The sequence below is a fragment of the Astatotilapia calliptera genome, chromosome 16 (assembly GCF_900246225.1).
Source record: "Astatotilapia calliptera chromosome 16, fAstCal1.2, whole genome shotgun sequence".
Taxonomy (NCBI): Eukaryota; Metazoa; Chordata; class Actinopteri; order Cichliformes; family Cichlidae; genus Astatotilapia; species Astatotilapia calliptera.
Window position 1 is genome coordinate 35,576,420 of NC_039317.1, and position 26,015 is coordinate 35,602,434.

At 49.6% G+C, this 26,015-nt stretch overlaps 1 pseudogene; it reads left to right on the forward strand.

The window, feature by feature from the left end:
* Nucleotides 1–15,551: 15,551 nt before the first annotated feature.
* Nucleotides 15,552–26,015, forward strand: part of LOC113007778 (zinc finger E-box-binding homeobox 2-like) — a 36,732-nt pseudogene continuing 26,268 nt past the window's right edge.

Here is a 26,015-nt window from a genome sequence, read left to right on the forward strand (position 1 = left end):
AAAAACTAAATAAACACACACACACACACAGAGAGTCTGGTTGGACTGTAATCTGTAGCACACTCTGTTAGCGTTAGCGTAGCTACCTGCAGGCTCCTGGCACTCTGCCAGCTGCACTTCACTCCTCGCCCCATAAACCCGTCAGGGCGCTTGTACCTACCTCGACCTCTGACACCATTAAAGTCACGTTATTTCCCTGTTTAACACAGACACACACACACGCACATGCACACACACGCTCTGCTGTCGTCAGCCATGATGGTTTGCTGTGGTTCTGAATCCTGTCAGAAGCTCATCGTTCAGCTTCAATCACTTTTATTTCAAAAATGAGAGGATGAGACCATCAGAAAAACGTAACCAGAACGATCCAATCCTGCCAAAAGTACTGAAAACATCGAAACAACCAAAGGAAACTGAAGCAAACACTAAAGCCCTCAAAGCTAAAGAGAACCGGCTGTTATTCACTCATTTGTGTCACTAACTTTCTGTCAGCAGAACATTATATGGTGGAGAAAGATGACCTCTGCGCTCCTCTTCTGTAGCACCAGCTCGTAGCTGACTACGACACTTTAACGCCTGGGTATAAACGCTATTGATCAACCTGAAAGAACAAGTCTGCTTGGAAAATGTTAGGAATTGAACTATTTGTGTTATAATTTAGGGACTAAAAGTAAAAATAAATGCTTAATTAAGGTACAGATTCCTGAAAATCCTGCTTCAGGACAGTAACGAAGCAGTTACACTTAGTTATTGTACTGAAGGTAAGTCCAGGCAGGTTTCGGTTTTTGGCTGATGAACCAATCACATTTGAGCCTGGATCTGCTGGAGGTTTCTCCCTGTTCAAAGGGAGTTTTTCCTCCCCACTGTCACCAAGCACTCACTGATAAGGGGCCATATGATTGTTGTGTTTTTTTCTGTATTATTGTTTGGTCTTTACAATAAAAGCACCTGGAGGTGACTGTTGTTGTGATTTGGTGCTATATTAATGACACTGAAATGAATGTAACTGTAAGTGTATTTGTAAAGCAGGGCTGGAGGCTGTGGGGGGGTGTGAGGTGCAGCCAGAGGTGGGGCTGAAGTCCAGCTGGGTGAGCCGTCTGTCCTGAGCAGCAGGTTTCTGTCTGGCGTCCAGAAGATTTTCAGTCTCTGTGTTTGTGCAGGAATCAGAGTCGGGTCCGGATGCCCGGGCGGCTTCGCGTTCGACCCCCTGACATGTTGTTTTAGCAGCGTTATTGAGCACGTGTCCGGGTCCCCAAGGACTGAACATGAACCATGAGAAATGAAGCGTCCACACATGCAGTGTGAAATCTGATCTGAAGCAGGGAGACTGAAAGCATGGAGTTACACAAAGTTCCAAAAGCCTTCCTCTTGTTTGTCGAAGCGCCCGTGGTGGTTCTTTCTCCACATGAAACACGTCCGCCCACACGCCGCTGTGGAAACAGTCTGCTGCAGACAATGAGGACATCCTACGTGCTGCATAAGCCTGTCAGCCTTTGGATGGAGGAGGAAAAGGAAAAGGGCTGCGTGTGACGAGGCTCCACACAAACCCAACTTACTGTAAGAGTTAATGCAGCAGAAGAAGAAGGTCCGCCCTCACATTTACATGGCGTCACAGGATCTGTGTTTAAATCTGTGCGTGGGCACAAACAAAGGCTCACAAAGGTGGATTACCCCCAAGCAGAGCTGAGACAGAAAACCTCCCTGAATGACCCACAACACACCAGCACCACCAACCTGCACATCTGATCATCTGAGCTGCAGCTCGCGCTACAACTGACCACACCTGGTGTTCCAGATGTTTCTGGGGTGATGGTGTGGCTGATTCAGGTCAGAGTCTGGTCGTCCTCCACCTTTCACAGCCCTTTGCTGCTCCTGGAAACGTCACAGAGCCAGTCACGCGTCACATGGTAAATATCAGAGTCTGAGATGTGACCCGTGGAGTCCTCAGGGACAGACTGGATCAGAGGGGAGCAGCTGATATTTTTACTGCAGTGCTGAGTTTCTGTTGTTTTTGGAGTCAGGAGTGTTTTCCTGGATTTAGACTCACTGTGAGGGCGTCTGCACTCCTGATGATGTCACAGCGAGCTCCTCTCTGGTGTGAGAAGATCAGCTCGACAACCTGGTGTCAACAAAGCCCAAACGAAAGGGGGGGGGGGGGGGGGTGCACACTCATACACTGTATGTATTCCTGTGTGGGATCTGCTGTTTGCTGTGTTGAGTTGGAGGTCAGGTGGAGGCAGTGCCTAATTTGATCCTGTTAGAATCACAGAAGATTGTGGGTGGGGCTTCCTGTGATTGACAGGTCATCGCTGGATGATTTGGCTCAGAGCACCAACATGGTGGACGCCGAGTGACATCACAACCTTTGAGAGAGCACAAACACAACAGCTTCAATGTTCTTCACAAATTAATTTCAAAGAAACAAACTGCAGGCTCCTCGGCTGAGATGGCTCTTTGCCTCCTCCTCACAGTCATCTCTCTCAGGTGAAATCTCCTGTGTTTACTTCGTTTTTTCTATTTGGGTCCAAACTGAGCTCGAGGTAAACCAACCCCACAGGAGGCCAGCGGCGAGCTCTTCTCTTTGCTGCAGGTCGGTTCTGGTTCAGGTTCAGGTGTTTACTTGTGATGAAGCCTGGCTGTCATGGCAGCATCTCTGAGCATCTGCAGCAGCGACTCTGAAGCAGTTTAAACAGCGCTGTGGAGGCAGCAGGTGGCGGCGCGTGCGGCGTGCGACCTCGCAAGCCTGATCCGGGATCTGCTCTTCAGCTGCGTCACATATGGCGATACCCCGGCGGCGCACGCACCCCTGAAGGGTCGCATTAAGTTTGACTCCACCATCTGCCCACCGCCTGCTGTGTCAACACGCCGCTCGCTGCCTGTGTGACTTCACCTGTTTGAAGCAGCTTCACCTTCAGCAGCTCAAATGACAGGAAGCTGTTTCACCTCCGCATCTTTCACCACGACAGGCTGGCGGCAGCTTCTCACAGGTGAGGTTTCTCTAAGAGGAACTTCATCTTGTTTCAAAAAGCCACGAGGTGTCCCAACACACTCTGACACAGTGTGTGTGCTGGTTTCTGCACACATGTTCACCTCACACACGCATGCGTGACCTAAAGTAGACTAAAATAGAATAGAAAGTCTGTGTGAAGATGAGTGGAGCAGAGGGCTGAAATGAGAGTCCAGATGTTGGTCTCACAGATGTGCTTTAGGTGCACAGTGACATGAAGATGGAACATGGTGATTGGCTGATTGCTGTCACACGGTGCTGAGGTTGGTGTGAGTCCAGCTGATAAAGACTAATAAAGACTTTACAAAGGCGATAAATAGCTCCATGACTCAGCTGATCAGTAACATCCAATCACATTTAAACTGAGGCCCGCTTGTCTCCGTGGAAACCTCCCGCAGCAGGCTGATGGAGCTCCTCAGCTGTGGAGGATTGATCCTCCCACTCTGACCCTCTGGCTCTGCAAGGAACACCTTAGCCTGTGACAGCTGCTAATCTGTGGCTGCTCCACCCACACAGACCTCCACCCAGCTGGATTCACCTGCTCATGCTTCCCTACACTTTATCTGCAGGAAACAGACTCCTCCACCTCCACCCACAGCCTGCTGCAGGACTTCTCACGGGCTCCAGACCTGCAGGTGAGATCATTATTTCATTATTTCAGAGATAACACAGAGTTCATCTCACTCCACCTGCAGCACAGCAGCTGCTCCGTCACCTCCACCTTCACTCTTCTGCTCTGAATTAAACTCGTTCTGGATGTGACCCGGGTTACCTGTTCGTCCCAATATCAGGTAAATGTGGTACAATTCAAAAAGTCCTCCAAAAGACACAAACACAAAGCAGTGAACAACCCGCTGGACTCGTCTGCATGCAGGAGGTGTTGATGCAGCAGACACAGCCTGAGACACACTCACGAGTTTACCCAGTGTAAACGGTCCTAACCAAGTTACAGCGACAGCACTCCACAGCCTGCTAACATGGACACTAGGGCTGCCACGATTAGTCGACTAGTCACGATTACGACAACTATCAAAATCGTCGACGACTGATTTAATAGTCGACGCGTCGTTTGAAGCTTTGTAAGATCCCAAAAGACGCAGGAATAAGTAGTAAGATTTAAGAGTGTAATAACGGACTGAAACAGAAGATGGCAGCACTGCATGTACAAGGATGCCAGCTGCCGTTAAACCCCGAAGAAGAAGAAGCAGTTTCCCAGAATTCATAGCGCGGGCCAGCTCAGTTTCCAACAATGGCGGCAGCTAGTTAGTTTTAATATTACTCTTATTATTCTTTCTGGGTCACAAAATAAACGTTTAACATATTTTCAGGCTGGAATGTAGCTGTGTAAACCTCAAATATCTGCTCAGTTTATCAAGACACCACATATTTTCAAAAGCGCTCCGACGTTTTCGGAGACGTCTGTTACCCACTAGCTCGATAGCTAGCCGGGGGCTAGGCTCACTAGAGCCGTGAGAACACCGGACTCCCGGCAAATCGTTTTCAAACCCACCGCCGTCTTTCGCTACTCAGGTTAAACATGATATATGAGTCACTTAGATAACTTCAAAATGTTATTGTTTGGCTTTTTTTTTGTATTTTATTTGTTCCTGAGTAAATCGGTTTGGCTGAGATTAAAGTTATAGTTTTTACACAGCTGAATAAACGTCAAGCAGACAGCTGATTATCAGAAGTGTGAGATGCTCGAGAATTTACTCCGGTGTCCTGTTATATCTTAGATAGCAAGGAGTTTATTAAACTTCACCGAAACAATCTGCAAATGTCATTAAAATTTAATAAACTATCATCTTGTCTTTATTTTTAGTTAGCACCTGAAACACTTAAAGCTGTAAGCTAATGATAGTTATATAAGAGCAGATGCTGCTGGTGCAATAAGCTGTACGTTTTACGTTTAATGGATGATGATCTGATTAGTCGACTATCAAAATAATCGTTTGTGGCAGCCCTAATGGACACTTTAAATAAAAGGCTAGATTTAAAACTGCAGCAGGTTTGATAAAAGTGTCTTTTGTTCTTTTCATATAATCATTTAGTCCACATTGGTATTATTATTACCAGCTACATCCACCCTGGGGGAAAACTAGTGAGGGGGACCATCAGGACCAGGCTGAGGTTTGGAGAAACTTCCTAACTTCCTAACCCTGGCACGGATGTGGTCGGAGGATGAGGAGCCAGCCGTCACAGCTATCAATGTTGTGTCAACAGTCGATGCTAGGAGGAAGCGGCGCCCTCGTCGCCGCCGCACGTCAGCGCAGCCAGAGTCCGGGGTGTCGTCAGAGCAGTCGCCTGGGCTGGAACCGCTGGCCGAAGTCGCCTCCGAGTCCGTGTCAGCAGTGATTTTCGGCTCTGAGGAGATGTCCCCACAAATCACTGCCCAGGACATCGCTGAACGGGAGCAGGTGGTTCTCGCGGAGCTGGAGGAGAAGCTCCGGTGGAAGCCGTGGCTGACCCCCGACTATGAGCAAGTCTTTCGGGGAACGCGCCTCGCTCTTGGGGGCCCGCGGAGCTGCCAGGGCCTGCCCCCTTTCACTTCCCCTGCAACCGGAGCTTCCGTCACCGCGTCGCCTTCAGGGAAGAGGCGACGGCGACGTCACCGTGGCGCCGCTCGGCAGCTGGAGGTTGGGGAGGGTCTTGTTTCATCTCGTGCCCCTTCCGAAATGGAGGTGAGTGACTGTGCTTTTGCTCCACGTGTCTTTTCCATGGGCGAGATTATGCCCACTACTGAACTGCTGCCTTGCGGGCTCAGCCATAAGAGAGGCGATCGTATCAAAGAGCCAGAGTCCGTGCAAACATCTGTTTTACCGGCCAAGACTAAAGAGACTGTAAATGGACCAGCTGATAGTAATACTACGAGCAGCAAGACTGAAATTAAACAGCTAGAGAGGCCCCCAAGGGTTGTAGAGTGTCTCAACATGAATGTTTAGCGTTTCCATGTGTGACCTGTGTTAACCACCACTCAATCACTGATGATGAGTCTGGGGGCATTCTTGTTGCTGGAAATGTGAGCAAAACTGAGCGTGACCCATTAAGTGGGGTTTCCAGGAATTGTGATGTAGAAGCTCTTCATGTGGCCGTACAAGCGCCAACAGAAACCCTGCCAGTGTCATGTAGCGAGGATGGCAGGGCTGTGTCTACCTGTTCTGAGGGAGCAGATAAGGAAATTCGATACCATGTTAATGATTTAGAGAAACCAGAGACTGTTTCCTGTGTGGCTTATATAACTGAGCCTTTTGACTCCCAGTTGAATGCGTCTGAGAATTGTGACCATGAACCCACTCTAGTTGGTGAGGACGCCACTGTGAATTCTAGGCATGGGAACTTAGACCCAGAAATTAACCCTCCTCCATTCCGTGAGGGCAGGGCACCTGTTTCCACCTCTGCCAGGAGTAATTCAGTCCAGGACCTGAGACCAGGTGGCGAACTGATAAACAGTGAGTACATGGGCACGTTAGCCAAGAAGGTGTATTGTGTGTCAGAACATGCTCGGCCTGAGACAGTCATGACTCATGCTAGAGGGTCTATGGATAACCTGGACTGTGTTCTGGATGCTGTGAGAGATGAGCAAACTGTGTTAGCTGACCTGACTTTTTCCCTGAGCGACACTGTCGAAGTCATGTTATGAGTCAGAAGAAACTGTGTTTAGCTCCACAGCGAGGGCAGCCAAGGGCAGCAGAAGCCACGTTAATGGCTTAAAAGGACAAGGTTCTGTTTCAGGTGTTGCTCCCTCAGCCACACCCCATGAAGCTAATGTTCCCAAGGCTGAGATTGAAGTGCAGTCTACTTTGGTTTTCTGTGACATGACGAATAACATTGTATGTGTTACTGATCTTGACACTGGAAACGTACCCCTAGGCAATATTTCCACTAGCATCCATGTGAATGTCGTCCATGTGACCGAGTTTTCTCACATCAAGCCTGAGACAATGAACTCTGAGTTTAAAGATTCTAAGACTGTTGACTCAGGAGACATCGTGTTCTCAGAGTCTAACGCCGGTACTGTGAACATTAAAAGCGTTCACTTTCTTGACCCCTGTTTGAAGATTGCGGGTGCTAAGGACAGTTCTTCACCTGCCCTCTCAGAGCGTGGAGTTATGTCCCAGCGGTCTGTTTCGCCACAGGCTTCAGCCCGGCTACCTGCTCAGCTTCCAGGCCGGCACCCCGCAGCGACTCCGCTGCTTCCTGCCACGTCAGCTGGGGGTTCAGGAGAACCGCACCAGCCCCATGTCACGTCGGCTGGAGGGCCCGAGGAGCCCATCCGGCCTCACGCCACGTCGGCTGGAGGGCCCGAGGAGCCCATCCGGCCTCAAGCCACGTCAGCTGGAGGGCCCGAGGAGCCCGTCCAGCAACCTTCCTTGTCAGCTGGGGGTTCAGGAGAACCGCACCAGCCTCATGCCACGTCAGCTGGAGGGCCCGAGGAGCCCGTCCAGCACCATGCCACGTCAGCTGGAGGGCCCGAGGAGCCCATCCGGCCTCACGCCACGTCGGCTGGAGGGCCCGAGGAGCCCATCCGGCCTCACGCCACGTCGGCTGGAGGGCCCGAGGAGCCCATCCGGCCTCACGCCACGTCGGCTGGAGGGCCCGAGGAGCCCATCCGGCCTCAAGCCACGTCAGCTGGAGGGCCCGAGGAGCCCGTCCAGCAACCTTCCTTGTCAGCTGGGGGTTCAGGAGAACCGCACCAGCCTCATGCCACGTCAGCTGGAGGGCCCGAGGAGCCCGTCCAGCACCATGCCACGTCTGCTGGGGGGCCCGAGCCGCCCATCCAGCCATCTTCTGCTTCTGCTTCGCCTGATCCGGCTTTGGCTTCTGCTTCTGCTTCGCCTGATCCGGCTTTGGCTTCTGCTTCTGCTTTGCCTGATCCGGCTTCTGCTCCTGCTTCGCCTGGTCCAGCTTCAGCTCCTGCTTCGCCGTCGCCTGGTCCAACCTCTGCGTCAGCTCCTGCTTCGCCGTCGTCTGGTCCTGCCTCGACTGGTCCTGTGCCCACCGGGCCTCGGCCAGTGCGCCTGACACTGGAGAGCCACCGCTGCCTTCCGCGCGGTCGGCCCCCTGAGCTGCTCCGCCGTCCCCTTCGCCGCCGCCGTTGCCACCCACACGGCTGGCCTCCTGACCGGCTCTGTCACCTGTGGCGCCCGCCTGGTCGGCCCCCCGACCGTATGACCCTTGAACTCTTGTGCCCGCGGGCTCCGGGTCGGCCCCCCGAACCGCACCGCCACTGCCTCTCACATGGACGGCCTCCTGATGGGAGATGGCGTGGCCTGTTGGGTTGCCAACCCCCGGGTCGGCCGCCTGAACTCGTAAACTGTGGGCTGGTGTGTTGCCGCCCTCCGGGCCGACCCCCTGAACTATGTCTGGCCTATTGTCACGTGCTCCAGTGTTTTCTGTTGGTTTTTTTTTTTCTCTTGTTCTGGTCCCTCCGTCCTGGTCCCCCGCCGCCCGCCCGGGCTCGGTGGTCTGTTTCTTTTGGTTTGGGCTGTCTGGAGCCAGCCCTTGGTGGGGGGGTGGTGTCATGGTCCTGGGTCGTGTGACCCAGTGTGTTATGCTTAACCTATTTTGATGTTTATTGTTTGCTTAGGTTCTTTAAGGTAGCCCAGTCCTTTTTGTAATTATGTTACCCTTGCATTACGTCTCCCTTGCCCTTCGTGTGTTTATGTCTGTGTGTCTTGTACTGTCAAGTTCATGCTGTCAGTTATGTCACCTCCCCCTGTACTACGTCTCCCCGGTTCATGTCTCATGTTTCTTGTTTTACTTTGAAGGCATGCATTCACTGTCTGTGTATTCAGCTCACTCCTCCTGTCCTGTCGTTAAGTTCATGTGTGTCAGCTGCGTTCCCATGTGTGGCCACTTCCCCTGATCATCCCTCATGTGTATTTAGTCTCTGTGTTTCTTACAGTCTGTGTCGCGTCGTCTGTGTTATCTCCCCTACCCCTTGTCATAGTTCCCCAGCCTTAACTAGTCCTAGTTTGTACTTTGTTTAGTCATAGTTTTCCCAGTCTATGTTCAGGTTTTCCCTCAGTTGCTTTGCTGCCTTGTTCCTTAAGTTTTCGGCCCTAAATAAAGGCTCGCCTTCTGTTAAGTCCGGTTTTGTGTCCTCACCTCTGTTTGCTCTTGGGTCCTCCACTCACTTCACACGGTCTGCCCCGGCGGTCCGTGACACATACACGGATCAAGCAGGACTCGTGATCTTCGCCAGCAGCTCCCTCAAAGGGAAATCTTCAGAACTCCACAGTGAGCCTGAAGTACTCAGATAATCCTCAGAGGCGCTGGACTTTTACATAATGATACTGGCCTGGCCGCTGCCCGACTCACAATGCACCCGACCCCTGCGGTGCCTCCTGCGAGTGGTTGGCCTGCAGGAAGATGGGCCCATGTCCCTTTTTTGGCTGTGCTGGGCCGGGCCCCATGGACTAAGGCCTGGCCACCAGACACTCACCCTCGGGCGTGGCTCCAGGGCGGGGCACCAATAATCCTGTCCCGGGCAGAGTGAACTCTCGATGGTCTTCTAACAGAGGTCTTCTGAATCGCTCTTTGTCTGGTCCCTCACCCAGGAGGAGAGAGGGAGGTCTGGGCTTCTCTGCTTGGGCTGCTGCCCCTGCGACCCGGCCTCGGATAAGCAGAAGAAGATGGACGGATATTATATTTAGTCCTGCAGAACGATATATATTAAAAAATATATCATCCTCTCTGGTTATTCTGATATGATGGACTCTGAATTACTTTATGGTAAATAACACACCATTGGCAAAAAACAGTGAAAGGATCCCAGACGACAAGTTTTTAGTTCAACATACAAGTGACGACCTTTGACCTTCATCGGGTTTTATTTAATTGTGTCAGAGAAAACATCATGTTCTCTTCATGCAGCTGAGTACAGTCAGTGTTTAACTTTATCAATAAACAGCTGCAGCTTTCACTGACAGCACATGTGGTGCTTTAACCTTGTTGTCATTAGTTTTGCAGTTAACATGTGAACATGATGGACGATCTGTCTGCTGTCACTGGGTGGTGTTGAGGTCTGAATCTGAGGACGGCTTCTGCAATCACAAAGAGAACAGAACCGCCACAAACTGAAATATAAGGTTTATCCCTCGGATCTGAAATACAGCTGAGCCTCTCTGTCCTCACACACTCAGGATCTGAAGCTCTTCTCTTACATTTATTCAGTTCTACAGTTCTGCTGACAGAGAGCTGTTTATTAAAATAAGCCTTATATACTAACAGATTTTCCAATATAATGTTCACCTTTGAGTTGTCGGTGCTGTATAAATGGAGATCTGCAAAGATGAGATGATGGAGCAGGTTTGAGTCCTGGTTCAGTCTGCTGCTGCATCCTGGTCACAACACACGGAGGTGTTATCAGCAGTGTGTGACCTGCTGCCTGGGTATATGTAGTATATGAGTAAAAGTTCAGTACATAAATATTGGGCTTTGCTATTTTAATCCATAGTTCGTGACTAATAAGGGGTTACTTTTTAAAAGAAATTGGTCTTTCTGTCCTTACAGATGTGACAGGAGACAGAAAACATGCTGCTGTTTGCACATATTTAATAATCAGCTCTGCACAGGAGCTGAAGCAGAGTCCTGTTGCTCTTACAGTCTAAAAGTACAGTAACGGTAGTTAGTTAGTAACTGAGTGGCCCGGGGCGTTTCTCTTCATTTCCTTAGTCAGGGTGAATTCATTCACCTGCTCGGATTAGCTAAACGCACTTTACAAAACGAGTTTCCGAATAGCCGAGTGCTCATCTTGGTTAGCTAGCTAAGGACGTCGGGTAGTCCAGTTTACTGAAGAACACCTCAGGCTGTCTGTTTGAAACAGTCGGTCGTTGTTTTGTAACATAAATGCTGTTAGATCATCCATGTTCTCCACAGTCACTGGTTTTAACCTGTCTGATGACCTCACAGCTCCTAATGACCTCACACCGTTGTGAAGGCAAACACATGATGATTAAACAGTGCAGGTGTTTCGTGTTCGTGCTCACATCAGGTTTCCATGGGCAGCTGAAGCTTACACTGACTCAGATGTACACTGAGTCAGTGTAAGTTCAGGACTGTGATGGTGTGCCTGCAGATGAGAGGGGGATTCAAAGATCTGTCTGTATCACATGATTAAGGTAGAAATATTTACCCCACGTGGGGGTCAAAGGTCAAAGAAGAAACACAATAGAAGTCAGTAGACTAAAATAGAATAGAAAGTCTGTGTGAAGATGAGTGGAGCAGAGGGCTGAAATGAGAGTCCAGATGTTGGTCTCACAGATGTGCTTTGGGTGCACAGTGACATGAAGATGGAACACGGTGATTGGCTGATTGTTGTAGCGCCATGACTCAGCTGAACTGTTCTGCACAGTCTCAGTCTGGCTAAGCAGTTTACAACCTCGGACACAGTTTGTGATTCAAAGCTGCCCTTCTTGTATACAGGCCTGTTATTAAAATACATAAAACAAAATACACAGCAAATAAGCACTAGAAAATGTATTTTTCCTTAACAGCTTCAGCTGCCTTTGCTGTGGTCAGTTATCCATCCATACCTGCTCTTCCTGTTCTCCAGGTCTCAGGTGGCAGCTTTTTAAAGAGATACTTCCAGACATCCCACAGCTTCTCTAAGCAACTCCTGGATATTTTCTGTGTGGACACACCTGAACTTTGACCTTTACTGTATCTGATGAAAGGTTTCTTACAGTGTGCAGAGGTGAAATGAGGACCTGAGCCTGCACATCCTTCATCCTGCTCACTCTGCTGGTATTAAAGAGGAGCAATAAGACTCTCCTTCTCCTTCACCACAGCCTGGCGCTCTGTCTACCTGCCGGGCTTTTCACAGGTACAAGTTAATCCTCCTGCAGGCTCCTGCTGAGCCGCTCATGCTAATTGAAAGTCAAAGCGTCTGAAAAGCTCTGCAGCTTTTACTTGGGAGGACAAAGTAGGAGAGGAGGCTACAGTGATGAAGGTTGGAGCCCAGACAGAGGAGGTCCATCTGTAAACCTGCTCAGGGATTAATGGGACTGATGTTTGATGCTGTACACGTTAGATATCAGAGGTTTGGAAGGTTAACTCCTCGTGTGTTTTATAGTTTTTACTTCCTGTAACCCTTGTTATTGTCTGACTGAGTTCACCTCATCATTCGCTTCAAGTCTTCAATTCAATTCAATTCAATTTTATTTTATTTATACAGCGCCAAAACACAACAACAGTCGCCTCAAGGTGCTTTATATTGTACAGTAGATCGTACAATAATAGATACAGAGAAAAACCCAACAATCATATGAACCCCTATGAGCAAGCACTTTGGGGACAGTGGGAAGGAAAAACTCCCTTTTAATAGGAAGAAACCTCCGGCAGAACCAGGCTCAGGGAGGGGCGGGGCCATCTGCTGTGATTGGTTGGGGTGAGAGAAGGAAGACAGGATAAAGACACCCTGTGGAAGAGAGACAGAGATTAATAACAGATATGATTCAGTGCAGAGAGGTCTGTTAACACATAGTGAGTGAGAAAGGTGACTGGAAAGGAAAAACTCAATGCATCATGGGAATCCCCGGCAGCCTACGTCTATTGCAGCATAACTAAGGGAGGATCCAGGGTCACCTGGTCCAGCCCTAACTATATGCTTTAGCAAAAAGGAAAGTTTGAAGCCTAATCTTGAAAGTAGAGATAGTGTCTGTCTCCTGAATCCAAACTGGAAGCTGGTTCCACAGAAGAGGGGCCTGAAAACTGAAGGCTCTGCCTCCCATTCTACTTTTAAATACTCTAGGAACAACATAACGCTTCCTTGTAACGCTCTGTGTTTCTGGATTTGCCTCCTGTTCCTATCTGTAACTATAACAGTATCTGCAACTGTAAATATAATTGTAGATGTAACTGTAACTGTAGCTATAACTGTAAATGTAACTGTAACTATAACTGTAAATGTAACTGTAACTAGAATGTATGTATATATATTTATAGAACTATAACTAACAGCATAACTCTAAATGCAACTGCAGATGTAACTATGACTTTAGATAAAAGTGTAACTATAACTGTAACTATGCAGATGCAACTGTAACTATATAACTGTAAATGTAAATGTAACTGTAGATGTAACTATAACTGTATATACGGTTATATCTACAGTTACAGCTATAGTTACAGTTATACTTACAGTTATAGTTGCAGTTGTATGTGAATAGTTACATTTTATCTGAACAGTTACAGTTTTAACTATAACTGTAGATGTAACTGTAACTATGCAGATGCACCTGTAAGTATAGCTGTAACTATATTCATAACAATGACTATTGGAGGACAGAGAGTTAGAGAGGTCCAGACACTTCCCAGGAAGTTATCCTGTCTGCATTGAGGAACTCAGGAAATCAGGAAGTCTGTCTTTAGCCACAGGTTGACTTACACCTCCCTCAGGGCCCCTGGGGGCCCGCGTGCCTCACTTTAAGCACCGCAGGTTTTTATGTACAGAACAAACGGCTCAAACCTTTAACAGGTCACATGACCTGATGTTCACCTGTTCTCGCTGCCATGCAGCTGCAGATGATAACTGAAGCCAGATGTGACCACGCTCCTGCTGTAAGCCTAATGGGACATTTACAACTGTGATTAGTGTAATACCCCTTTAATACCCCCACCCCCACCCATACTCAAACCACAAACTGAGGTAATCCACTTCTCATCACAGATTATCACCCACCTGTGTGACTCCGCCTCCCACCCATCACATGGGTGATGGTGCTGGACAAGAAAGGAAAGGTCAAAGTTCACCTGCAGGAACAGGCAGATGATCAGGATCAGGTGGGTGGGGGGGTCACGGGAGAGAGTGTGTGTGTGTGTATGTGTGTTTAGACATCTGTGTGAGGACCAAACACCGGCATGCTCCTATACTTGTGGGGACCAGCAGTCCTTATGGGGACAAAGTTTGAAGGTCATTTTAAGGCTTAAAATGTGGTTTTAGTGACAGAGTTACAGTTATGGTTTGGTTTAGGCTAAGAATTAGGGGTCTTTTTTGATGGTTAGGGTAAGCATTGTGTCAATGCCCCACAAGGATATGAAAACACGACTGTGTGTGTGTTGAGCACAAAGATTGCGGATGGATTTCTGGTGGAGCTGCAGGACAACGACGATGATGATGATAAAGAATCATTCAGTTCTGTTTTTATTTCTTTTCTATTTTTGCTTTTTTATGATTCTTTTAACAACTGTAAACAAAATGTTTACATGTTTATTCAGTTGCATTTTCATCTCTTTTAAATAAAGTAAGTGCATTTTTACCAGATAATATAAATGTATACAAATATATTTCATGTTGAATTTAGCATATTTTTAACGGTATTAAAATAAAAGACATATTTTATTATCGTTATAAACGTATTTTTAGATTTTCTTTCTTTGAAGTCAAAACTTTTTTAAAATATGATTTTACGAATTTAAATAATATTTTATTAACAAAGTTTATTAGTTTTTTTTTCATTGTTGAAATGTAACGTCAGCTTCTTTCATCTGTTGGTCAAACTAAAAAAGAACCACGTGACCACTGTTCCACGTGAGAAACACCTGCGGAGTTCGGAACAGTCTGCGCGTGCTTGTGATCTGCAGCTCAGTGAGCGCAGCGCGTGCCTCTGCATATAGCGACTTCACCTGTCCAGGTAATCTACCTGTGAGCCAATCAGGTGCAGGCTCAGGTGAGCGCGTATGGACACAGGAACCTGCAAATTAAAGTGTGTGTGTGTGTGTGTGTGTGTGTGTGTGTGTGTGTGTGTGTGTTGGGGGGGGGGGGGGGGGGGGGGGGTCATTATTCCTCCTCGCGCAGATAGGTGGCGCGTGCTGCCGAGGCTCTCGCGCTGTTTGTGATGCGGACAGAAAATCGGTGACGGCGGGAGGAGCACGCGCACACCGGAGCAGCCCGACCCGCAGCCCGGACTCTCCGCTTCGACTCAGCGGGACTCTGTGGCCGGACTCTGGTACCGCTCTGCGGGAGGCTCTCCTGCCTCCCTGCCGCCTCCTCCCGGAACCGAGCAGCCTGCCGGTAGGTGGCCGTTCCTCCTCTCCTCCAATCAATGCGCTCTGCTCACCTGCCTGCTCTACCTGTCCGGACAGGTGAGCGCAGGCGGGCGCGCTCCCGCCACCAGGTATTATCCGGATGCAGGTGTTGAGCCTGCACTCCGGGGCCGGGAGCGGGTGGATGGAGGCAGGCTGGCCGGGGAGGATGAGGTCGTTCCCGGCGTGCCTGCGCTCCGCTCCCCGCTCTCGCTCCGGATGAGATGGGAAATGTTGACCTGCGCGCGCACGATTATACAACTGCAGGCCTGAATGTTGAGCTTATATAAGCGCGCTCTCGGCCTGATACTCTAATATCGATCATGTATCGATGAGTGATTGGTTTTAATTTTACACCTAAAATCAACAAGTTCACTGACAGGAGGAGGGACCGAGAGTGTATGTTTGACTTGTGTGTCAGTATCAGTGTTAGTCGGTGTGTGTGTGTGTGTGTGTGTGTGTGTGTGTGTGTGTGTGTGTGTGTGTGTGTGTGTGTGTCTCCTCCTCCTCTGTCACAGCGGCACACACTCCGCTCAGATCAGGCGGACGGGCACGCGGGGCGGAGGTGCGCAAACTCCCAGAAAGTAAGCGCAAAGTGTGCGCACGTTAGTGTGAGCGCGAGGTCCGCGAGGAGCTGCTGCTCCGGGATTTACTGTGTGTTGTGCCGCCGTCAGCAGGAGCAGCAGGAGTCGCGGACTCAGTGATCAATGAAGCCGGAGATCATGGCGGAGGGTCCCCGCTGCAAGAGGCGAAAACAGGCCAACCCCCGGAGGAAGAACGGTACGAATACACACACCGACTCACACACTGACTCACACATTGTCACGGCCCCGGACACGGCGCGTCCCGCCGGCCTCAAACTTTCTGACGGGACCGGGAGGCGCTGCTCCGGGCGGGGCGGAGGTCTGCGCTCTGCCGGGCACGAGGACCGTTACCCGCGCGCAGACCTGCGGGTCCGCGCTGAGCCGTGAAGTTCATTTCCATGTTTGTTTATTTTATGTGAAAACAAACAAACGGACAGGTGAGAGGGACCGGAAGTGAAAGAGAGTTTGGGCTGTTTGAGTTTTTGTGTCACACTTTGTGAATTTTGGTAGAAACATTTAAACTTTCATTTCCTCGAAACACGTTTGAGCCTCACAAACGCAAAATCCGGGAAAATCAAATCATTTGTTTTCATTAGATGAGATACAAGATAACTGTTTACTGTCTCTGCACGGTCATGCACAGTGTATGTGTGTGTATATATATATACATACATGTACAATAGTACAACGAAATATTTTGTCTCCTGTGTTTTCACGCTGCTGTGGTTTGTCCCCGTCTCTGGATGTGGCTCGTCTCCTCCTCTCGGGGCCCTGGGGGGTGGGTGGGTTGTTGTTGATGGACTGGAGGTCACGGTGACGGTTGGGGTGGGGGGGGGGGGGGTGTAAGAGGATCTGAAGGGCCTCCTCCACCTCTGGCTGTCCCATCCAGCTGTGAGGCTGCAGCTGTTTGTCCCGCTGGTTTTTCTCGGAGTCTCCGTGGTTTCTTCTCCTCCTTCTGAGGAGAAGGAGGAGGTCACATGTCATAAAAGTGCGCATGGCTTTGTTTTTGGGACACGTTTAAATTTAAACGGAGCTGATGTGGTGAAGAAATCACAGGTTTGAGTCCAAGTCTGTCTGTGTGAGTTGAGGATTCCTGCACAGCCGAGCTGCCGGCAGCAACGACTCTGTGTGTGTGGGTGAGTGGGGGGGGGACGACCCCCCCTGCAGCCGTGTCAGGCTGCCTGCTGCACCATTCATGCCACATGTCTCACAGCCGTGTCATTGTGCCGGCGGTGCAGGAGCCGCTTTAAAGCAGCATCTGTGACACAAACACAGAGCAGAGCCTGGACCTGAACTTGAACCAGGATCTGGAACAGGACCAGAAGGTGGACCTGGTGGTTTCAGCCTCATAGATGTGTGGACGTAGCAGTGTGCGGCTGATGGAGGTTTTTGTGGATTATGTGGCGAACGCTGAAGGCGAGCTCTGATAAACCTCGCCTCCACATGCGATCCAACATCAGCAGAGGTCATGCACACTCTGCTGTGTTTGTGTGTGTCTGTGTGCATGTGTGTCTGCCGTCACAGCTGAGTGTTTCATGTTGGTAAGGTTTTTATTCAGAGACAGAGATGCTGTCAATTTACTGAAATGTGTCGGACACTGAACACGAAGCATGCTCGCCGCTCACGAGCACCGCTGCAGACGAGCTGTAAATACGCACAAACACACAACTGTTCAGGAAATACTCAGAAACACGCTGAGGCTCAGACTGTTGGTCCTCACTGCAGGCCCGAACACCTGTAACGTTTGCAGTCAGCTGATTCCAGCATTCAGGCGGATCCCAGATCAGCAGGTGACCCCTGACAGGTCAGTGTGTGTGTGTGTGCCCAGTGCATGTGCCTCACCACTTTGGGGGGATTTTACTGACAGCTCTTCATCGTTCGGTCGTCAAATATTTTCACTTCGTGTGTTTTACAGTTGTGTGTGTGTGTGTGTGTGTGTGTGTGTGTGTGTGTGTGTGTGTGTGTGTGTGTAAACTGGCTGATGTGTTGACCCCCCCCCCCTCCCCCCTTAGGACCTGCTGTGTGCCTGTCCATTGGTGACGGTCCAGGTTTACGTCCTGTAAAGCTCCCTGGTCCGTTGCCGTGCCATCACTCTCCTCCTCCTCCTCCTCCTCCCTGACCTCAATGTCTTTCATATCTGCCCCCTCCTCAGTAAGCGCCCCCCTGGGGGCAGAACAAAGAAAGCACTGCTCTCTTCATCCTTAATCAGCACTCAGAGGCTGCAGCGCCGTCGGGGACGCTCGCTACGCCGCCTCACATGAAAAGAAAGATGGAGGGCAGAGAAAAGCAGTGAGGTTAATAAAAGAAAGTAGGAAGGTGGATGAAGGTATGTGTACGGCCTGCATTAAGCCCCTCCCCCTACGATTTGCGCTCAGCTTCGTTTCCCTCGCCCCGACTCATCCTCTGAACTTTATGGCGACCCTTAAACACGCAGCTGTCTGCTGACGGGGTCGGGGGATGTTTATTAAATGTGTTCATGATGTCACAGCTTTGGTCCCGCCCATCACATTTGTTTCAGTCTTTCGTTTTTTGAATATTCACGGTGGGATGTCCTCCTTTTCTCACCTTTACTTTTCTGTGTGACACAAAATATATTTTATTTTAAATGAATCCTGTTTTTGTTTTTCTGGATTTAATTTTATTTTTCATGTTTTTCTTCTGGTTTTCGTTGAATTTTGATGTTCAACTCTCGTCAAAGAATAATTTCTACAAGAACGACTAACGAGGATTTAGAGAGCAGCTTTAATGTGTTTAAATGAACGTGTGTGCGTGTGCGTGCATGTGCAGGATTGCCCGCCTGCCTCGTCCCTCCGCTGTGCTGCAGCATCAGCAGCTCCCTCACAGGTCAGGAATCAAGTTTAAAATGCAGCATGTGATATGAATCCCTAATTTTTGAGCCCGTGCCCTCCCAGTACGCTTTTATTGTGAAAGACAGCAGATTATCCCCCCCGCAGGAGCCAAACAGCAAACACCTCTGGTGGGACAGGGAGGAGGAGCCCGGTTGGCTCGCCGAAGAACGGGCCCTTTGTTCAAATTGTATTAACAACACGGAGTCTGCTTAATGCTGTCCCGCCAAAATAAAACATCCCAATCACAGTGACATCACTGTCACATGACCAACAGAAACAGTGACTTCAGACTGACGCGTTCATCGTGGATGAGTGTGATTAAAGTTCATTAAAAATAGAAAGCACCTGATTTCTGATTTCTTCAGACTTTTGTCGTTCTGTCAGGCGTGTGTGGTGTTTTTACTTTAACATTTTTATTCAGAAATCTTTCTTGTTGTTCGAGGCAGACGTGCGTTCTCCTGCATTTCTGTGGATCGTGTGTAAGTTGTAAAATAGGTCTTTACGAACAGTCCTGTGGACGTGTCTCTGAGCTGAGATCGGCCTCTCGGGTTCCTCACACGTTCTGCCGGAGTACCGTCGGCCCGCTGTGGGCTGTACCTCCTGTCTGTGGTCGAATGAAATCCTGATGAGGTCAGCGCGTCAGTTTCTGAGATGAAGTTGCGCTGCAGCTTTTCTTGTTCTGAGGCTGATTTCTAGAAAAGGAAGAAGTGGGAGGTGAGACGTGTCGGCTCTGTGGAGGCCTGTTTGCTCTGGTGATGTCATCGCTCCTGAGCTCACAGTGGGACTTCAACAGGTGACTGTGATGCTCAGGTTGGTGTGCAGTGGAACAGTGTTGGTGCTTCTCTGCTGTTTGTCGTGTTTCAAGGTGACTGACGTGTGTGTGTGTGTGTCATGCGCACATTTTCTTCATGAGTGAGCGATGAGCCGTCCGGTGACGCTTTGTCGCCGTTAGCCTAAACACACGTTCACCGCCAAGGTCACGGCCGAGATCGCCGTGCAGATAACACACACACACACACACACACACACACACACACACACACACACACATAGCTGGACTGGCCGGTGGACCGATGATTTTTTTTTTTGTGTGTAAAAATAACTCCGTTTTTTGGTGGTGGCTATGGCGGAGCTACAACAGCAGGTGGATGAGGGGAGGGGAGGCAGGTGGAGCAGAGACCTGAGGCGGCCGCCAGTCCGAGTGTCAGGTGAACTGAACTTCAGGTAAGAATTTATGACCTGCAGTCTATCTGGGTCAGATATAAACCAAGTTTAGGTGGAGTTTATTTTCGTTGTGCTGACTTTTTCGTACTGAGTGCTAGCTAACATGACGGAGTTTCTATACAGCTGGTGCTATGATGTTACTGATAGTGATAGAGTTGCCAATCGTCCCGTAAAAAACAGAATCGTCTCGCATTCAGAGAAAATATTGCGCGTTTCGTACTGAGCTGAAAAGGAACACAGTTTGTCCCGGACTTCAGCTACAATGAAAAAGACAAAGCTGGATTTATTCTGCGTCTTTACGCTGTCAGCGGCCTCTTCTCCTCTCATTCTCTCCCCTCTCTCTCCTGTTGCCACTTCAATCATGAAACTGATCAATGATCAGCTGATCGGCTTTTCTCTCTTGTTTGTTTATCTCCCGCTTTGCGCCAGAAAGAGGAAACTAGTGGATGTCGCGTTCAACAGCAGAAGCGCGTTTAAGCTTGATCAGCTGTTGTTAGAATTTATTTAATAATAATTTCTAGTATCAGCTGATGTTTGCTGGAGCCACAGCTGTAAACCTGCTGGTCATGATGGTTTGGATATGTGGTGAGAGGGAAACATGAAGATGAAACCAGGAGATGTCCTTACTGAACCATCAGAGCTGAGATGGAGAAACAGGTTTACCTTTTAGGTGACATGAATGAGTTGAAGGGAAGTTATGAACTGTTTCTGAGAGACAAATAACCCCAGGATCCTTTTCTAAGTAGCTGACAGCTGGTAACTGTGCAGGGGCGGGTCTAGCAAAGCTTTGCCAGGGGGGCAGGTAGGGCATTAACAGGGAGAGGGGGGCACAAAGAAATACTTTTCTTTCTTACTCTCATTTAAAATGTCTCACTTTTATTAAATAATTATCTGAATCTTACAACCAAAGTTTTTATCTGATGTAAAATGTACAGAAATCACACATATACCAACAAGACTGTACATCACTGTCACAATGGGCAGTGATGCACGCTGTGGGCTGGCCTGTAGTCAAAATGCCCGGGCCAATTTTTTGTCCCAGTCCAGCCCTGAACACAGACACACACAGACACACACACAGACTGTATAACAGGTGTGAGAATCATTAAAAGATTTAATTTTTTAATTTAATCTGTTTTAACATAATTAAAACACAAAAATCACCAAATTTTTGTTTTGGATGTTTTAACTTTAGTATTTTTTTATAATTCTGATCATTTGCTTTGTTTGTTATAACTTTTATTTTTAAAAAGAAAGAGTTTCATTTTTGTAATGGTTAAACTTGTATTTATTTTTGTTTGTACTTCATAATTTTACACTTTTTTAATATATTTATGACTTTAAAAATAATTTCATGATTTGTTGCTGTTTAAATTACATTTATACATTTTAAAACAAGGTGTTATGTGTTTTAGATTTTTAGTTAGATATTATTTTACGTTTCTTCTTATAAACTTTGTGTGTTTCTCAGTTTTTTTCTTTTTATTCTTCATTTATCTTGAATTTCACTTTTTTAATTTTTGAATGTTTACATTTGGTCGTCACATGATCAGAGCCATTCGCTCTGCTGCACTCACACTCTCATTGGCCCCTCCCTCACAGCAAAGGTTTGTGTGATTGGGTCCTGCGGCAAGGTCACACACACACACACACACACACACACACACACACACACACACACACACACACACACACACAGGGGGAACAATCAATAACGGATGGCTGGATTAAGGTGTCAGGACATCTGTGTGTCCAGCCAGCGTACAGCTGAATAACTCTTGAACACACACACACACACACACACACACACACACACACACGCACACACACACACACACACACACACACACACACACACACACACACACACACCTCCATATCCAGCTTTAGGCCCCGCCCAGTTCCTATTGCCTGCTGTTCATCACCACGGCCTGCTCACGGTTCTGATTTAAACCACTGAGGCAACCAGAGCTCATCGGCACATTAAGAGATGGTACTGGTATGGTACTGGTATGGTACTGGGCCAGGTGAATCCTGAGGCAGTTCAGACTGACTGAAGAGGCAGTGAGTTAAATTGTGGGCGGATGCTGATCTTCAGCTGAGTGGGCTGGAGGTCCTACAGAGCCTCAGGCAGAGAGTGTGAGAGACGAGCCCGGCAGCCGTTTGGAAATGAAATACTGAACTACGACTACCGAATGTTTGTGACTCCGATGGCCCGTCTCTGACCTCTAAACAGTTTTTAAAGGGGCCTGGAAGGAGCACAGAGTTTGCTCTCCTGCCCATCTCTCTGAGTTTGTGTCTCGCGAGGACTTGGCTCACTTTCACCTCCAGAGTTCAGGAGGATTTTCCGTCCACTCGGACAAACGTCCTCGGGCCACGTCCCGGTCACTGATCTGCCAAGCAAAGTAATGAGGCGCTGCTCGGTGCGAGCTCACTGCCTCGGGCCCGGTCCTGACGGATTGCCCTCAGAGTGTGAGATAATGGAGCTGACGCTCCTGTCAAAGCTGCTCAAAGAAGCTGGGCTGAGGGAAACTTCTCCACCTCTGCGGTGCTGTGAACACCCGAACGCAGCGAGCCACAAGAGGCGAGCCCGCTCAGTTAGAAGCACCGAGTGTGTAGGCAGGGACTGGGTGGGTGTACTGCAGGTTCATTACATACCCCGAGCCTTCAGCTTCATCGGAGTCATCAACCTGGAGCATCGGGCTGAAGGTCATCGTCCAAACACACACAGACTAATGAACGCAATGAAATGAATGAAGGAAATCTTTTACACTGTGTAAAAAATTTGAACAGGAAGTCCACCAAGAAACACAGAACATGAGTCTGAGTCCTTACAGTTCTCACCAGCATGTTAAATGATTGGCTGCATGAGTGGGCGTGGCAGTAAGAGTGGGCGTGGTCTCAGGGCTCATCTGACTCTATGTATGTGTGTAGTGCTGTGACAGCTGAAGGCTGATGAAACCTTCTTCTTCTTCTCTTTTGTGTCTGAGCGCCGTGCCGGCACAGTCTACGTTCGCCTCGCTGCTGGGAGGATTCATACAGCCACGGGTCAGTGCGACGCTGAAGATGAAACATCGTCGCTTACACGGGCTCTTTTCACGTTTCCACTGGAACAGTCATTTGATTAAAACGAGACCATGTGATCAGGGTGACATCAGACAACTTCCTATTTAAATAAAGATCGAGAACAGGACACATTCAGATCTTTTTGTAAAGTCTCGGTCTGCGTGTTCGCCGACACCACACCGCCTCCTCACACCGATCCCACAATGCCTTTCACTGATTTCTCTCCCGGCCTCGGTTCCCACGGTGACGGGCTGATCGGTCGTCCACCTTTGAGCCGAGAGGCTGTGAGAAGTCTCGTGCACGGCCTCTGTTTGCCGTGGGATTATCAGACTTTGGTGTGGGTGGGGGGCATAAAGGTAGCCATGGGGAGGACCTCATGTGGGCCAGGAATGCCGGTCAGGTCAGGGGAGGAGAGGCCGGGGCGGCGAGGGACACTCGGGGATGGGGCAGGTGCCTTTGTGAGTCTGTCAGCCATCAAAGGAGCAGGCGCAGCTGAAAAGGTTAGGGGGAGAATAATCCCCCTCCCAGCCTGACAGACGCTTCATTCTCCCTCAGCCCGCCACCTTTGTCCACGCCGCCTCATTACAGCTCAACACACATGTGTCAGAACGCATCGGGCGACGTACGGTGGCTCAGAGTCATTGGGACGACAAAGTCACAGCAGCAGGATACACATGCAAGCAGAAATAACTTGTCCTCATAGATCTTTTTATCATCGTCCACGGGAAGTAGATGTGTGTTAGTGATCAGAGTGTGGAACGGTCCTGTAACCACGCTGAGCCGCGGCGCCGTTACAGTCAGCTGTGACCACTCTGGCAGCACGGGAGAGCAACAGGAAGTCTGGCTGCTGAGGAGGAGGAGGGCGATGGGGCGGGGGGTGTACAGGTTGCGTCATGGGACCCGAGGTGTCCCTCTTCTGACCCTTTTGTGCAGCCTGTCAAACGTGGTTAACATGCAGCCATGCCCCCCCCTCCACATGTGTATATGTTGATCCTCGCACCACCATAAACAGCAGAAATCACAGGAAGCTTTCAGGCTGACACCAGATCAGCTCCCACTGTCTGCAGCCTGTTTCCAGCTGAACAGTGGAGCAGAAAGCAGGTTGTCAGTCACTAAGTGCATTCTGGGTAAAGGTTCAGGATCATTTTTCCTGAGCTCGACTCAACTTCATCAGCTCACACGCATCAAAACGAGCTGAACCATCCCCATCCTCTGACGGATCTCACATCTTGTATGGATGAATTTCCTGGTGAGGCGAGTGCAGCATCAGAAATAACAGCTCCTCTGAGGCTCAGCCGTGGACGAGTGAGAGGAAGCCGCGGGACAGGGTCTCATTGTGTCGGCGCCGAGCACAGGCGCAGCGGCTCGTCCTCGGCTGCTCGCCGCAGCCCTAATGTGGCAGATAAACCCCGGCTTTGATACGGCCTGCTCCAGTAAGCCCCTCAGCCTGCCAGCACCTGCCAGCGGGGAGGTATGCATTCATGCCCCTAACAGGATTACGCTGCTCTGTAATTGATTCGTTTGCAGTGAGGGGCGGAGACAACACTTTGCAGGGCAGCGTTTAGGTAACGGCGCCCCAGAATTCATCCGACTGCATGTGTCAATTTTATTACATCAGTCCAGATGAACTTGAAAGGCCGGCTTTGTGAGCGCCCACTGGCTGCATGCGCCCGGCTCGGTCAATAGAGGTCATTGATGTAAGCGTGCTCTTTCTTCTCTCGCCGCTCGCCGTGTTGTGTTTGCGATCGATCGCTGTGACACACATGAGGCGTGTTACAGTCTGGGTGGCTTCACACATGGATGGAGGTACAGCAGCAATGGTGTGACAGTATGACGGGCGTAACCGGGTCAGTCGATGAGGCATTGTGATTGCGCCCGCATCCGGTTGCACATGTAGGTTAAAGCCGCACGCTGTGATGGAGAGCGTGCTTGAGGACCACCGGTGACTCACTGAAGGCACCTCATCATCATCAGTGCTCTGAACATGGCTGATGTTCAGACGTGTGCAAGCTGGAGGAAACTGGCGCTGACACGATGAACCATTTCAGCCAGATCAGCGTGTTAGCCTAGTGCTGTGCGCCATCATTCGCCATCAGACGGTGCGTCAACTAGTTCATGCTAACCCTGACGCTACAGAGGCGTTGGCACAGGAAGTGACATCAGACGTTTAGCCTGCTGCTAACAGCGTTGATGCTAACAGGTTGGCTGATGCGTGGCTCTGTGGGGACACCTGGACGCGAGCTGAACCTGCAGCTGGGAGCTGCCTGTGGTGTGAGTGTGCAGCTCTTAGTGGTTATATTGGGAGTCTGTCCAGTTGCCGGGTAAACCAGTTCACCTGAAACTAATGATCCCACCAGGCTGGCCTCCCCACACAACCCCACCCCTCCTTGCCTTCACCACTCTAATGAGCCTGGGAAAAGCCCCTCCCCCCATGGGGCCGAACTAGGTGACACAGTGGACACAGGCCGCCTCGGGGTATTGGGGGGGGGGGGGGGTCGCAGCAGCCTCTTTTGTCCTGGGCGTCTGGCACGCTGAATGTGAAGACGGTGATTTATGGCTGAGCATAGACCAGCAGAGATGAGGCGCGCACAAAGACTGCGTTAAGACCGCTTCCTGTCCCCATTTCTCTGACAGTCCTCTTTGGAATCTGGGTTAAATGCAAATTGATCTGAGCGATGGCAGACAATAATCGCCGTCGGACTCATGTATTCGTGCAACGGACCAGAAGAGAATTTAGTGAAGTCCCAGCTCGAGTCATCGACCGTAGCCAAAGAAAGGCCGGCGGGTCGATGGCGATGGGCGGCAAGATTCTCAGAGCAGGCCGTGAGCTTTCTGCGGCCGCTGCAGCGAGAGGAGGAGGACCTGGATGCTTCATGGTGGAGCTGTTTGAGCTTCACGCAGGATCACAGATGCCTCGAGTCGACTCGCAGCCTTCACTCTGCTGTCTGACTGCACAGACCGCCATCAGCCCGCCATGAGCTGTAAGCCGGGCTGTACCAAATCTGTCATGATTCATGTGTGACTCCTGTCGGTGATGGCGTTTACTGAGCGAGCTCAGTTGGAGCATGGCTGAGTTTTGGCATGTTAAAGGTGAACCTGACCTGAGTCAGCCTGGGTCACCGCCTGCTGTGGGCCACATCTGGGCCACGCACTCACATCTGTGTTTAAAGCCTATGTTCTCCTCTCACCTGTGCAGACCGGGTTTGATGAGCAGGTTAAAGATGCTCCTGAACTCAGTGCTCACGGGAACTTCTCCCT